This window comes from Ambystoma mexicanum, chromosome 10 (assembly GCF_040938575.1).
Source record: "Ambystoma mexicanum isolate Mex_15411 chromosome 10, UKY_AmexF1_1, whole genome shotgun sequence".
NCBI lineage: Eukaryota > Metazoa > Chordata > Amphibia > Caudata > Ambystomatidae > Ambystoma > Ambystoma mexicanum.
This window is the reverse complement of record NC_090932.1, coordinates 1,674,967,530-1,674,980,038: the sequence shown is the minus strand read 5'-3', so window position 1 is coordinate 1,674,980,038 and position 12,509 is coordinate 1,674,967,530.

Below are 12,509 nucleotides of genomic sequence, written 5' to 3'. Positions count from 1 at the left end.
TTTTCTTTACCGAGGATTCCCAGCCTGACGGCGGGGAATATTCATGAGCATGTGAATCCATGCCAGACCCATGCTGGAGAACAACAGTAACAGGTAAGTAACTTGTTCCTTACTTACACCTAATAGCCAATTAGGACAACCTCTTAGACTCTACCCATGTTTGTTCCTTGGCATCCTGGAACACCAGGGGTTTTTCTTGTTTACTTTTTACTCAATTCTCTAAACTAAATGGATTCGATATAGTCGCCTTGCAAGAAACTTGGATGCTGACAGCTCCAATATGGGAAATCCACCAAATCAAAATTGTACAAGCCTCAAAACCGGCTAGAGGACGTCCGCCTGCAGGGTTACTAGTCGCAATTCGTAATGACTCTCAGCTTTCTCTTGAGGCATGGTCATCCCATGTTTCAAGCATCCAAGTTGTGAAACTGACCACCACTAATATAAACCACCCTTTGTTCCCCAGTTGCGTTCTAATAAATATTTATTGGAACCCTATTTCCCCTACTGAACCACAATGTATTGATAAAATTGAATATTCTGAATAACATTTTACTTGAACCTGATATTATAACTACAATAATAGCAGGTGATTTTAATCTTAATTGTCTTCTTACCCCCAATACCTGTCCTGATTCAAGAGCCTCAAAATGGCTGAATTTAATAAATGCAAGAAAGTTTATCATGCTTAATGGTTCTACTCCTGAAGACTCTCTTCTGAAACCCACTTGGACCAGAAATCTGAGTAACTTCATTCTAGATTACATCTATATATCTACTGACTCGAACAAATTAATAGCTTAATTTCAGATCCTCTGCGCCACATCCAGTGACCATAATATTCTCAAGGTTTGCTGGACTCCTCACACTCTCTCAAATTCTTACTTTACTCATCAAGTTGCAATAAACAATGTCAGAAATCGTCTCAAATGGTTTCCTGGTCAAATTCTGAAGTTGCACCAGAGGCTTATACAAACTGACTCTAAATTACCTTTTTCTACGCGAACCTTCTACAATGATTGCATTATGATGTTAAAACAAGAGAGTCCTGGTTCAACTCGGCCAGTATTTGTTCACAAATATCCACGAATAGCAGCTATTTGCAATCTCAAACAAGATCTGAAGCATGAATTAAGAACATCCTCCGCTAAATTGTCTAAAAGTCTAAGAACTCGACTGAAGACAAGGTATAAAAATAGAGCAAAACAAATGACTACTACTACACAAGCAAGAAAATGCGGAATTAATGTAGAAGCTCTTATCTCCAAATCATCTGTAGAAATATGGAAAGTAATCAACAATATGCCTTGCAATGCAAATAGATCTGTCCTTCTGAACACAATTTCCTAGTCAACATGGATAACTCGCTTCCAGACACTTTTGTTAAAATCCTGCACGCAACAAAGTGTACATTTTCCAACTCATCCTGACCTAAAACAACTTAAATTTGATACTCTAGATATTCTCATTATTAAAAAAGTGAGCTCATCTAGAGAGCCGGGTCCTGATAATTTTAACAAATGCAATATTAAAATCTAATTCAGAGACATGGGCTTCACTCCTTGAAACTGTTTTTACAAGAGTGATAGAAACAACTCAAATTTCGTCACCCTGGCAACAGGCTATTATCATTCCTATTATTTTTTTTAAAAAGGAGACTGGTCTAAACCTGATACTTTGCTCCTGGTAAAATCTATGCGAGACTTGTTCCATGTGATTTCACAAAATGGCTCATAGAAAATGTATGGACAAATAACCAATCTGGCTTTGTATCAGGCATTGGTACAGCGTTAAATCTTTTAATTCTGTCCACTGTAAAACACCAAGCCAAGCAACCTGTTTTTGTTACATTTATAGATTTTAAGCAAGCTTTCGGTTCGGTTTTGAGACGGATTTTATGGTCCAAACTTTTAAATGTAAATTGTCCTTTGTATTTTTAATTTATCAATTTTATTGGAATACTTCAATTAGATTCAAATTGAAAACTAATGGTCTTTTATCCCAGCCAATTGAGACAAATACCGTATTAAAACAAGGTTGCCATTTGCCTCAATTCTTTTTAACTTTTATATTAATGATATGCACCTTGCTTTTAATTCCGTACGTTCATTTCCGCCTAAATTGGGTGATTGCGAAATATCCTATTTATAATATGCTCACGATCTCATGTTGCTGGACAAGACCCCAATTGTTCTCCAGAGGTAGCTTACTGCCCTGTTTAACTATGCCCAAAAGAATGATCTGGTAATTAACACATCAAAATCTAACATCCTTATTTTTCATCATCAGCGGCTCAAGTCAAACTATACATTTAATTAGAAATTAAGCAAGTGCTCGCTATCACAGTTCTCCAGCATGGGGTCTGGCATGGATTCACATGCTCATGAATATTCCCCGTCGTCAGGCTGGGAATCCTCGGTAAAGAAAAAACCAGTATCAGTTTCGTTTCTGATCTGTCTTTCGTAGTAATATCCAATCACTGGTCTCTGCGTCATACTGACCACAGCCAATGACTGCCCTCTACCTAAGCACCGCCTCTGGCAGCCATCTTCAGATTTTTACCGCACGTTCATGTGTTGGGATCCTCGTGCTATTGCTCTCGAGCGTTAGTGCTATTTTTTCACGTTTTTTCTCAAAAACTTCGTTTTTTCGGTCAAAAGAGCCTCAAGCTCCACCGACTCACTATCCGATCAACGGGGACCCGTGTCGGATTCGTCTGCGCCCCTCAAGGGTGAAGATTCGTCGAGCTACGCTTTTGGAGGACTCCAGAAGTTTCTCAGGCCCGGTCATGGCCCAGGAGAAGGGAAGCTCGACGCCCGGAAAGCTGTTCAGGGTCTGCCCTGGATGCCAGCTGCAGAACGTCTTTAAGGAGGACGAACACTCCTTTTGTCTCTACTGCTTACATGAGGACAAGACGCACGTGGAGAAGGACTGTGCGTTTTGCGGCAACATGTCGGAGCGGACCATGAAGGACCGCCATCAACGTCTCGCCAACTGGCTGGAAGGGAAGAGCCCGTCAGGCGAGAAGAAGAAGAAGAAATCCGAGCGGTCTTCTAAGACCTTTGAGGACGCCCCGGCGACGGGGGTCCAACACAAGGCAAAGCACCGCGAGTCCGCTGGCACCGGGAGCGCCGAACGGTCGGGCTCTACGGGCGCCAGGCAGGGCGCACCCTCCCCGGCACCATCAACCACGAGCCAACGCTCTGGGTCGGGTAAGAGGAAGGCCGAGCACCCGGCGAAGCTCCTGGAGAGGCCCCGGTCGAGCTCGAAGGCCCCATCGGAGGGGGAGCGAGGCAGTGTCCCCCCCCTCAAGGATAAGGCGGTGAGCGCACCTAAGGTGGTGAAGGCCTTAATCCATCCGGCCAAGCCCTCTATCGAAACTGTCGCGGCGGCCCTGGCTCAGCCTGTGGGGGCTACACCAGTGGTGGCGACCTCGGGGCTCAGAGTCTCCCTGCCACCTCGGAGGGAGTCCTCTTTTGTGCCCATCGATAGGGCCCCCGTGAAATCCCCCGTGGGGAAGAAAAAGGGGGGGCAGGGCGTCGTCGTAGATTCGGCCTCAACCTCGGAGGAGGAGCTGGTCGAAGTCTTAAGCCACGGCCTCGGCGTGGAAGAAGACCGGCCCGTCGGGATGGATCCCGACGCAGGCGACGACGACGACATCGAGGGTACCGACGGGGCCCCTGATCGCCCGTCGGATCCCCCTCTGCCAGCGCCGCGAGACAGCTCGGCGGCCATTTTGTTGGCTATACAGTCCTTATGCTCAGAGATAAGGACGAGACTACCGTTGCCGGCGGAACCTCTCCCGTCGGGAGACCCAGAACCGGGACCTTCTGGTGTTCCCCCTACCAAGAAAAGAAGGATCCACCCTCCGCCTCCTTTTCAGCCGTCGCGCCCCTTCCAGCCCTCCTCCCCGTCCACCCGAGGGGATGATACGGGGACTGACACGGCAGCGACGGGTACGGACGACGAGGTATACGACGAGGATGTACCGTCGTCGCCTCCCACCAGGGCTTCTCCGCCCGACGAGATTGGATCGTTCCACTCCATGATCACCAGGGCATCCGAGCTTTTCCAACTCTGCCCTGAGGAGAAGAAGGAAGGTTTCCTTTATCAGCGGCGCGAGGCCAAGAGGAAGACGGTCCTCTCAGTGCCTCTATTGGACGACATTTGGGATGAGGGCCTCACCCTCCTCAAGAACCCTTCCACGACGCCAGCTAGAAGGGACCGGTACGAGAAGAAGTACCGGGTCCCGGACACGGCCCCCCTGTGCCTCCGGGCGCAGCCTACCCCGGACTCCGTTGTCTCCGCGGCGGCCAGGAAAAAAGCGGGGGGGGGTGCGGCCTCCACATCGACTTCCCCACCGGACGGCGAGGGAAAGAAATTTGACGCTATGGGACGCAGAGTCATCTCGTCTGCGGCGACGACGATTAAAGCGGCCAACGCCTTGGCTATCGTAGCCCGCTACGACAGGGAGCTCTGGTACAAACTGGCTCCCCTACTGGACTTCTTGCCGGACGACAAGAGGGCAGAGGCCCTGGAGATCCTGCAGGAAGGTGAGGTGGCTTCGGACCACGCCATTACCGTTGCGACGGACATCGCCGATACCGGGTTCCGCCAGTTGGGCAACGGCGTTTGCCTTAGGCGGCGTGGATGGCTCAAGGCTACGGACTTCCGTCAAGACGTTCAGGCCAGAGTCCTGGACATGCCCTTCGATGGGAACAACCTGTTTGGGAAAACAGTGGACGATTCCCTTCAGGCCATTAAAGCGGACACCGAGACGGCCCGGGCCCTTGGAGTTCTGCAACAACGACGGACGCCCTTTCGGAGCAGCGGAGGCAAGGGCGCCTCCAAAAGTTCAGGCGGCGGTTTCTCCACCTACCGTCAAGCGGCCCGCTCGTCGGCTCAGGAGGCCTACAGAGGACGAGGCAAATCTGGCGGACCCCGCCGTCGTCGCCAAGGAGGTCAAGGCGGCAAAGCCTCGTCGAAGCAGGATTGAACCGACCGTGGGGTCGGGCCCCCACCGAAGCACCCCGGTGGGAGGCCGGCTGGCGAGATTCGTCAGCGTGTGGGAGACCATCTCCACCGACCGTTGGGTGCTGGACGCCTTGGCCCGGGGCCACGCGCTCGAATTTCAAAGAAGGTGTCCGCGCGTCCCCCCCGTGGCCAGGAAAGAACTTCACGTCCCTCAACTTCTCCTGGAGGTAAAGGCGATGCTGAGGAAGGGCGCCATCGAACTCGTCCCAAAGAGACTTCGGGATACTTCCTCGTGAAGAAGAAGACCCCCCGTCTTGGCGCCGTCTTGGCGCCCCATCCTGGACCTGCGACGTCTGAACAAGTTCATCAAGGCGCAAAAGTTCCGGATGGTCACCCTCCAGCACGTCCTGGGTCAGCTGGAGGAAGGAGACTTCCGGTCGTCGTTGGATTTGGAGGATGCCTACTTCCATATTCCCATCCTAAAGGGGCACCGAAAATTCCTCAGGTTTGTGATCCAAGGGCGTCACTACCAGTTTAAAGCCCTCCCCTTCGGACTACGGTCGGCCCCCAGGGTATTCACCAAGTGCCTTGCACCGGTGGCGGCGCAGCTGCGCCGCGAGGGGATCCACGTCTACCCCTACCTGGACGACTGACTCATCCGAGCCAAGTCGAGGGAGCTCGCCCTGGATCACACGGCAAGGACCGTCCGACTTCTCACGGACCTGGGATTCTCCGTGAACTACGCCAAGTCTCACCTGGTACCCGCGCAAAACGCACTGTTTCTGGGAGCGAAGCTCGACACAGTGTCTCTTCTGGCCTCCCCGTCGGAGGAAAGGACCAGGTCCATCCTGGGCAAGGTACAGCGGATGTTGGTTTCCGACGCGGCCAAGGTGAGGTCCATCAAGTCCCTCCTCGGAATGATGACTTCCTGCATCTACCTCATTCCCATGTGCAGGCTCCGGATGCGCCCGTTGCAGGAGTTCCTGGACGCGCGCTGGATCCAAACGACAGGCAGCTTCGAGGAGAGGATCACACTCGACGAGAGTTTCCGCCGAGCAGTCCGGTGGTGGGGCAACCGCACGCATCTGACGGCGGGCATGGACTTCCAGACCCCAGATCACCAGGAGACAGTGACCACCGATGCCTCCTTGGAAGGGTGGGGAGCGCACACCGAAAATCTGCACGCGAAAGGCCTTTGGCTCCCGACGGAGAAGTCCCTCCATATCAACGTCCTGGACCTCCGTGCAGTGTTCTGGGCCCTCAGGTCCTTCCTTCCGTCCCTCAAGGGCAAGGTGGTGAGGATCTTCACCGACAACACCACCACCATGTTTTACATCAGGAAACAGGGCGGAACCAGGTCCCCAGCGCTGTCCAAGGAGGCGCAGGACCTGTGGCATTGGGCCGTCGCCCAAAGGATGTTTCTGGTGCCATTTCATCTGGCAGGGATAAAAAACACCATCGCCGACTCACTCAGCAGGGAGCTGCGCTCGTGCCACGAGTGGGAACTACGGCAGGATCTAGTGGATCGCCTCTTCCGACGGTGGGGCACACCCCAGATCGACCTGTTCGCGACGGCGACGAACTCCAAGTGCCGGAGGTTCGCCAGCAGGTTTCCCCAGGCGAGGAGCATGGGCGATGCCTTCTCGTTCCCCTGGGAGGGCCTGTTCCTCTACGCGTTCCCTCCTTTGCCACTGCTAATCCGGCTCGTCAACCAGCTCAAGAGGTCACGGTGCAGGATGATCCTCGTCGCACCTGCGTGGCCGAGGCAGATATGGTTCCCGGACCTTCTGGACTTGTCAGCGTCCCCGCCAATCAAGCTGCCGGTGGACGCGGATCTTCTCTCCAGGGAAGGAGGCGCCATCCTCCACCACGACCCGAAATCGCTGAACTTGCAGGCCTGGCTCCTGCAGCGCTAGAGTTTGGAGGATACGACATACCGGCCGACTGCAGAGAGGTTCTTGCAAAGGCCAGGGCGTCCTCGACTCTTAAATGCTACGGACACAAATGGAAGAGGTTCTCTGTCTGGTGCCACGCACAGAAGATTAACCCTCTACGGATTACGGCTCCCCAGGTACTGCCGTACCTGCTGACGCTGGCCAAAGCTGGACTGGCACACGCGTCCATCAAGATTCATTTTGCTGCGATCTCCCGATACACCAGAACCACGGGCCGGACGTCCTTGTGGTCTCATCGTCTGGTGAAAGAGTTCATGAAGGGACTGTTCAGATCGTTCCCGCCGGTGAAGGCTCCGGCCCCGGCGTGGGAGCTCAACGTGGTGCTGACCAAGCTCATGGGACCTCCGTTCGAGCCTCTGCACTCGGCCCCGTTGAAGTTTCTGTCGTGGAAAGCAGCGTTTCTTGTGGCCATCACCTCCGCACGACGGGTGGGAGAGATCCAGGCCCTTTCATGCAAGGCCCCGTACTTGACTTTTCACGACACGAGGGTAGTGCTCAGGACGCACCCCTCCTTCATGCCCAAGGTACCGTCAGACTTCCACCTCAACGAACCCTTGGTGTTGCCTGTGTTCTTCCCGTCGCCTTCGTCGCCGGCTGAGAGGACTTTGCACTCGCTGGATGTGGCTAGAGCGCTGAAGTTCTACGTGGACCGCACGAAGTGTTTTCGGAAGACGTCACAACTCTTTGTGAACTTTGGACCTGTCAATCAGGGGAAAGCTCTCTCGAAGGCTTCCATTTCCAGATGGCTCTCCGGCTGTATCATGTACTGTCATCGGTTGGCAAACCGACCGCTGCCTGGCCGTCCGAGAGCCCATTCCACCAGAGCGATCGCAGCTACCACGGCCTTCCTTTCTGGTGTGCCCCTGCTGGACATATGCAGGGCTGCTACGTGGAGGTCGACGCACACCTTCACGAAATTCTACTGCGTCGATCGGGATTCCAGGGAGGAGTCCAGGGTCGGCCAAGCAGTGCTGCGCAACCTGTTCGCCTGAGGTGAGCCTGGTGAGGAGGTAAGATGCTTAATGTTGAGTTGGATGTACTGCTTAATGTTGAGCCTTTGCCACCTCCCGTGGTTGTGCATGTGTGTACTGCTATGTATTCTTTATTCATGAGCATGTGAATCCATGCCAGACCCCATGCTGGAGAAGGAACAAGTTACTTACCTGTAACTGTTGTTCTCCAGCATGGGTCTGGCATGGATTCACATGCGAACCCTCCCGCCTACCCCTCTGCGGCTCTTCACTTGGTCATACTGCCACTTCACGTGCTTCCAAATCTGAAGATGGCTGCCAGAGGCGGTGCTTAGGTAGAGGGCAGTCATTGGCTGTGGTCAGTATGACGCAGAGACCAGTGATTGGATATTACTACGAAAGACAGATCAGAAACGAAACTGATACTGGTTTTTTCTTTACCGAGGATTCCCAGCCTGACGACGGGGAATATTCATGAGCATGTGAATCCATGCCAGACCCATGCTGGAGAACAACAGTTACAGGTAAGTAACTTGTTCCATACATGAATTCAAATATCTTGGTATTAACTTAAATGTGCATCCCTCTGATCAACCTTTCAAGGGGAATGTCAAGACCGGTGGGGGGGTCTGTACTTCCGCTCTCTATATGGTAGAGGAGAGGCACAGAGGACCCCAGCCAAGATTCTCGATTGTGGTAGCAATGGACGAGCAATCAAGGCCTAGCTTCTCAGGAGGTGATGCAGGCTGGTTCTTAAGTACAGTGTATCCCCAAGCCCCCACAAAGGAATGTCCACACACTGTATTACTGAAAACAGTCTTTATATAATTAATATTCAAGGGTTATGTACACTTATCACAACAACGCACTTTGTGCTCAGGAAAACCAATAATGATAAATATCTACAATTCTAAAGTGGTACCACTAATATTAGACCTCATAACAGTGCATTCACAATACTGTAGCAATGGCACGCAGATCAATAAGAAGGAAACCAGCAATAGAGAGAGGAGAGATACTAGAGGGTTGAAACAATAGGCAGAAGACTGGCCCTTGCTACTGGACACAGTTCTGTGTGGAGTTCCCCCCACCTGGGCAACCTGTAAAATAAAGAGATATAACACAAGCCCAGTCCATATATTGTTCAATAGTCTTATTCTCTCCTCCAATGTTTTTACCCCCCCAATGTACCTGGTGGAGTCGAGACCTTCGAAGAGGCGTCGACGGATCCTTCTTGAGCGACCCCCTTTCAAGCGGGAGTCACGGATCGTCGACATGCGTCGAGAAACGTCGAAGACCTCGGGGTTCGGCGACGGGGAATCGACGGCCCTTCTTGAATGCCTTCCCTTTCAAGCGGGAGGCACGGGGCGTCGAACGTCCGTCGACAAAGGAGGTAGAACGATGTCGAAGAGGCGGCAGCTTCGTCCGAGCGGTGCTCGTCGGCGTCGGGGCGTCGGCGTCCTGCAAGGCGGAGGTGTGCGGGGCACCTCGATGACAATAGTTCTGGACCGCAAAGATTGTAGAGACGGAAGCCCAGCAAGGGCGTCGGGTCGTCCGAGTCTTTGAGGTCATTGGGTGGCGGGAAACCCACCGGCAGGTTTCTCCTCGGCGCGTTGGTCGTCCTCGACTTCTCCGGCAGGATAAGCGGTCGACGATGCGGTCGAGGGAGTCCTTCGATTCGAATGTTCTTAGGCAAAGGAGCGGACGGCTCCGGTCGTCAGTGGCACGGCGTCAAGTGGTTCCCACGGCTGGGCAACACAACTTCGACGGGCCTCCAGCGGTTACACAAACCTGCGAACCCTGGTCGACGGCAATGGACTTCGACAGCGTCGAGGTCCGGGTGCTTCACTTCGATCTCCTCGGCGGTCCCGTCTCGGGTCGGCAGCCTTTCGGGGGTCTGACTTCCAGGGTGCTTCGGCGAAGATGTAGCGGTGCTCGATGGTCCCTCGGAGCACGGGAAGAGGGCGCCTTACCAGGTCCTCTCTCGGATCAGTCCTCGACGAACACGGCAGCCTTCGGATCTGTCGAAGCAAATGCCACAGCAAGTCTTCTTCTTCCAGCTGGACGTCGAGGATCAGCAGTTCCAGTTACTCTTGAGTGGAGACTCAGCTTCTGGACGCTTCTGAACGTGTCTGAACGTTCCTGAAGGTTCCTGAACAATTTCCAGTGGTGAGAGGTCCCCAGATATACTATTCTGTCTCTCATCCACACTGCTGGCACACACACAGCAGCCAATCGCACAGAAGGGCATTCATGCAGTCAGTCAGCCAATCAGGCACACAGTGCATTCAGGCCACACTCCTCCCTTTCAGACACTCACAACAAGGAATGTGGATTGGGACAAGTACCCAGCCATTCAACACTACACACTGCATTCAGGCCAGTTTCGGGCAGGGCTGTCTCAGTCTTTGTCTCACATGCCAGAAACCAGACAACCACAACAAGGAGTGTATATTGGTCACCCACTCCATTCACCCAGGTCCCACCCACAGGAGGTACCCACAACATACAGTGAATGGGAAGGCTCCAGTCAGTCTAGCTGGGCCTTCACAACAACACCATATATGGAACTTCCACCCAACAGCCGGTCAGGGGGAAGGGACAGAGACAGGGCTTCCCAGGACTTTGGGAAAAACAAGATAACAGGCAAGAGGCCACAGGGGCCATCTTGTTTCCTATCAGGAATCAACTGATTCCAATGGCAGGGCCTGGGTATCCCAAAATGGAGGACACCCGGAGCACCTGTCGAATTCAGCACGGAGCTGCCACCAGCCCATACCCTGCTCTGTGGGCCACCCACAGGTGCTTAAAAACATACACTAGGGGCACAGGGTTGTACCCCTACCCATGGGTGCCATAAGGGTATCCCATGGGTCTGTTCACCAAACCAAAAGAGAGAGCTGCACCGCCAGGAGTCCCACATGGACTCCTGGGCAGAAAACACGACAGAACACACGATAAAAACAGAAAAAGGACAAGGAGTCAGAGGCCCTGTCCCTCAGATGCATTTCCAGCATCACAGGGAAACTTGCTTCCAGAATAAGATTACTAGAAATACAAGGGTAAGCGTTGCAATCAACCTAAGAAAAATGTTTGCTGTTACCTGCTTGAGTATTCTATACTCAAAAAGTTAATTCCATAATTACATACGGAAGTCAAACCAAGATAATTCCAAAATCTGTGAGGTGGGATATCTTGCAGGGTATCTATTGGAAGTACATTCTTCATGTTCCTTCAAGTACCCCAATTGCACTCATTAGATATGAACTTGGTCTTGTTTCTCTCAATGCATCAGTTTCTTGGTTAATGCTAGCAATTTACAGAAATGTCTCATTTCCTCCGACTTATCAGCAAACCTGTTTCCTATTCTGAAAAAGCACATTCAGACACCAAATTCTAGGCCGCTGCATGAATGGAAACAGGCGTGCTGTTCAATACTCCAGGAGGCTGATACCTCTGAATCCTTGTTACTTGAGGCTCCAGATGAAGCAAAGATCAAATTGTGGAGACACGATTGGATTACAACATTTGATAAAATTAACACATATAAACCCGCCAAGGACGGTTCATTTCAATTGCGTGCTGTCAACGTATTACTGCAATACCTAGTAAAATTTCTGGTTCGAAAATATGCTGACTCCTTCCTACGTTTTCGATTCAATATACTTCCCACAAAGGATAAGCTTGCAATTTACAATAATCTTCCCAATTCATCCAGGATATGTGGCTATTGCAAGCTTGTTGATTCCATTGAAACCACAAGACATCTCATGATAGTTCATACCTAGCTGATATAAGGACTCGATACCTCTGTAAACATTTTCGTCATCTTACTTTACTAACCAAAGATCAATTCTGGGCAGCAATATTTAATGCTTCCAAAACTCACTCATAATTGATAGAGTACAATTTTTAAGAGAATTGAATTTGTTTCCATTGCAATAATTTTTTCTTTGTCGCAGTGATCAAGTAATGTCTTGGAAATGTTTCCTCTGTAGGTGCTTGCATTTTTAGATCGTTCTGTTGTACATGATAATTAGGTTGTTTGTGACACACATTACTGTTATTCAGGTTGTGTAATTGGTTTAAATTGACATTATGTCTATTTGCTTTGTATATTGAATGATCTTAGACTGATGTTATCTTCAAACAACTAATAAAAGCCAAATTGTTGTCTGTATTAGTTAAATTGTGTTGATGCTAAATTTATTTAAAATGTGTAATCTGAAAATTGGGAGAAAGAAAAAGTTGATTACTGAACTAAACCAATTTTTCAATAAAAAAAAATTGACTTGTTTTTAAGTCTGTTTCCGCTCAGATTGATGTTTTCTAATTACGTATACCAACACTGATCCTTCTTTTCTTTTTACTCTCACTCTAGTGTGACTGTCAAGCCCTGCCCCCTGTTGCGTGCGTGAGGTGGTCACAAGCACCAGGCATGCGCCCACTGAAGTGCCTGCAAGTGCTGTTTGCTGTTCGCTGGCACTTGGCCTGGCACAGCCCTTTTATTAGTTAATTCCCCCGTTCTAGATTGCCATAACGGAATACTACAGGGATAGTACTTCCAGGTTCTTGGGAGACGTCCTTTAGTTTTACCAGTCGCCCGTGG